This window comes from Rhododendron vialii, chromosome 10a, assembly GCF_030253575.1.
Source record: "Rhododendron vialii isolate Sample 1 chromosome 10a, ASM3025357v1".
Taxonomy (NCBI): domain Eukaryota; kingdom Viridiplantae; phylum Streptophyta; class Magnoliopsida; order Ericales; family Ericaceae; genus Rhododendron; species Rhododendron vialii.
Genome location: NC_080566.1, coordinates 18,844,947 through 18,848,706, shown reverse-complemented (window position 1 = coordinate 18,848,706; position 3,760 = coordinate 18,844,947). Strand labels below are relative to the sequence as shown.

The following is a 3,760-nucleotide window of genomic DNA, read 5'->3' as shown; positions in this document are numbered from 1 at the left end:
GACTTGAACCGAACTGTCTATCTAGCAATACATGCCCTTCCTCTAAGGGCGCCCTTAGACTTCTTAAATGCGAATGTGTGTAGCCAGCCGTTGGTAAATAAGGAGCTCGGTCGGGTAAAAAAAATGCTTCGCGGGTCGACTGGGTCTCCTCAATCGGATCCTAACAAAACCCCAGTCCTTCCTTTTTTCCATTCAAACCCGCACAGACGAAGAGAGAGAAAAAGAGCGAGAGAGTGATAAAGTGGAAAATGGGAACGATCGAAGATGATGACCATGAAATCGAAGAAGACAGAGAGAGATCGAAGAAGACAGAGAGAGATCGAAGAAGAAGAACAAACTTCAACCCGCAAAACGGATCCCTCTTCCCTCTTTCCTCATTTCGTTCTAGATCGAAGAATCTATATATATATATATATATATATATATATATATATATATACACACACACTACCCTTGAAGTAAGGTCGACCTTACATTTAGAAAATGCTGACATGTTGTGTGAGCCGTTGGATCTCATCCAACGGCTGTGATTTTAAAAAGCCACTCACGGGTAAAACGCTACCACGGGTCGGGTAAAGATGGTCTCGCGGGTATACTCTGGGTCAGCCAAGCAAAACCCCCCACAGCTTCCACAATATGCTTCCCCTCAAATCAAACGGAGAGAGAGAGAGAAGCAAGCAGCAGCCAATGACGATGACGATCGAACCCACACAGCCATTGACGACTAAGACGACTGACGAACAGAGGCCTCTCTCTCGATCGCAGCAAGGTCACGAAGATGACCGACGAACAGATCCACGAAGATCGTCGAAGAAGAGGAACGACGAAGCCCTAACCCACTCGAACGACGAAGCCCTAACAAAGGTCTCTCTCTGTTCGAATCAACTCAAATCTGTTTTTTTTTTTTTTCGAGTTAGGGATTTTCGAGAAAAAGGGTATTTTAGAAGTATGTTTTAAAAAAACAAAATGGTTATTTTCTTTGTAGCTTGCTGATCACAGAAGATAACTCCTCTCTCTTGGTGTTAAGGTCGAATTGGCAAAAAAAGGGATTCGAATAGGCTTGAGGGGTTGAGGAAGTCCATGTTTTCTACTCCGGTGATTCAGATTTGAACTGTAGATATAGAAGAACGTTGATTGTTCTCAGTGAAGAACAATAGAATGGAATTTTGATTACTTTGTAAAATCTTGTCCGTCTGATTACCCAAGGAAATTGTTAATGTATTTCTTGATGTTAAGCTTAGTGTAAATTGTAATGCAGTAGCTTTCCTGTTATTGGTTTGCTTTTCAATGACGTTCCCTTCAATTGTAAAAGTTGCAGTCCTTCATGTTCAAACTAGTAGTGAAAAGTTGAATGAGATGACTGGAATTGAGAGTGCTCTTGATCAAATTGAAATATCAGTTTCAGTCCTTCATGTTCAACATTGATTGTTCTTTTTATTTCGTTCAATACCAGATTGGGTGTATCTATCAAAGAATCGTGCATTGCTCCACCCAAATATGACTGCGTCACCATGGTTTAACTTGGAATGGTGCACTACTGCATAAAGTGAACTTGAAATGTGATGCTGGTTTTAAGAGTGAATGAGTATATAGCCTTGCGGCTTCTACCAAGCTGAGATGAGATTGTGGGTTAATGGATTGATTTAACAAACAGAGACATGACAGCAAGTTTAGGGGTTACCAACGTGGTTTGTTGGACTAATAGATCATGTACAGACCTAGTTCAGAATGATTGGTTTGCGCAAACAATGTTCTGTATCATAAATGTTGTGGTTTCTTTTTGCTAAGATAAATTGGCCGGTACCACTTTCATTTTCATTGATCATCTTGTCTAATACCAAGTTTTATAGATCATTAGATTGTTGTGCTTATTGGTTTAAACTTCATTTCTTCTCGTCCAATGCTTCAGTTTTAACTGCCCCAAGCCCAAGCTGATCAGTAAAGTTCATTGGCACTCAAGAAACTTCTCCATCACCAGTATACTCTGTTTACCGAAAGCTGAGAGGATAGTATACAAAAAACCAAATGGATGTCTGAATTTGGTTAAAAGTAGGCAATTCAAAAAACCAAACCCATTAAAGATGCTCCAACAATCTTACATGTGCCAACTTCTAACAAGACCTACTTCAAAATTCAAATATTCTTCAAGCATATTGGAAGGTAAACAAAAAAAGTCGCCATCGGTGCTCTTACAAATGCCAACACAAATACAAATTCAGTTCCCATCATGTCCAGACTTGGAAGGGCCATGGCCAGTTCTTCATGTCCTCCTCCTCCACTTGCTGTACCTTTGCACTCCTCTTAGAAAGATCACCACCTTCCACATATGCATAGTGCTTGAGTAAGAATGCAAGAGTCAGAATCACCCACTCCAGGCAGAATATCAGCACGCAACCCACCTGCCAAAAATCAATCCCAAGATTTTCAATCGAGATTTCGCTATTGCAGGAGAGCACTTATTGACTCTCTAGAAAAAATTTAATCTCTCATCGATGAATCAATATGACCAAAACTTCGATTGAAGTCTTTTTAAACAAATTGAAATACTATAGATTGATCGTTGTCGTCCTCGTCCTCGTCCTCATCGTCGTCATCACTCAACCTAACATCTTGCGAAAGAGCTAAGAAAAAAAAGACAACTATTAAAATGGTTCATGGGCATCTCTTTAGCAACTGAACAGCTGAAAAAACCTTTTCCAATACATATATTCGGTGAAAATTATTAATCAAAATTGTTTATTTCTAGCAGCAGTTCCTTAATCACCCAATTCAAATCAGTAACGAGACTAACCCAATAAATAAATTCAAAAGAATCTGCATAAAACCCACAAGGTATATATTCAATTGCATGTAAAAAAGCCCTAGAAGCTTCAAATCATATCTCCAAATCGGAACCCAAATCCAAACCACACTAAAGTTTACAGATAACAACACCGGCTGTAATCTGAGAGTTTCACCATTCAATCAAATCCAAGTCCAAACCCATTAATCCAGACTATACTTTTTGAATGATAATAAGCACCAGCCGAAATCTGAAAGCTAAGTATTCAATCAAATCCACAGGCACAAAAAAAGGAAGTCTTTTTTTTCCCTAAACGAAAGATCTAGTTTTTAATAAGTCATCAAATTAGGAGAGAGAGAGAGAGAGAGAGAGAGAGAGAGAGAGAGAGAGAGAGAGAAGGAGATACCTTGCGGGTTAGGGCTTCGTCGTTCAAAACGAATCGAAGAAAATCCAGTCGATGTTAACGGAAAAAACCCTAATCAGACATTGCTGCAATCAAGAGAGAGAGAGAGAGAGACCTCTGTCGTGGATGAGTGGGTTGTTGTTCATCGATTCGAACAGAGAGAGACCTCTGTCAGGGCTTCGTCGTTCCTCTTCTTCGACGATCTTCGTGGATCTGTTCGTCGGTCGTCTTCGTGACCTTGTTGCGATCGAGAGAGAGAGAGAGAGAGAGAGAGAGAGAGACCTTTGTTTGTCGGTCGTCTTCGTTGTCAACAGCTATGTGGGTTCGATCGTCATCGGCTGCTGTTTGCTGCCTCTCTCTCTCTCTCCGTTTAATTTGAGGGGAAGCATATTGTGGAAGCTGTGGGGGGTTTTTGCTTGGTTGACCCAGAGTATACCCGCGAGACCATCTTTACCCGACCCATGGTAGCATTTTACTCGCGAGTGGTTTTTTAAAATCACAGCCGTTGGATGAGATCCAACGGCTCACACTACAAGTCCGCATTTTCTAAAAGTAAGGTCGACCTTACTTGAAGG

General features: G+C 40.7%; 1 long non-coding RNA gene across 1 annotated transcript; it reads right to left on the bottom strand.

The window, feature by feature from the left end:
• Positions 1-624: 624 nt before the first annotated feature.
• Positions 625-3,760, bottom strand: LOC131302646 (uncharacterized). The gene is made up of 3 exons (XR_009191850.1): positions 3,189-3,760; positions 800-2,399; positions 625-752 (listed from the first exon to the last, which is right to left on the bottom strand). It is a non-coding gene; the product is annotated as an uncharacterized LOC131302646 (long non-coding RNA).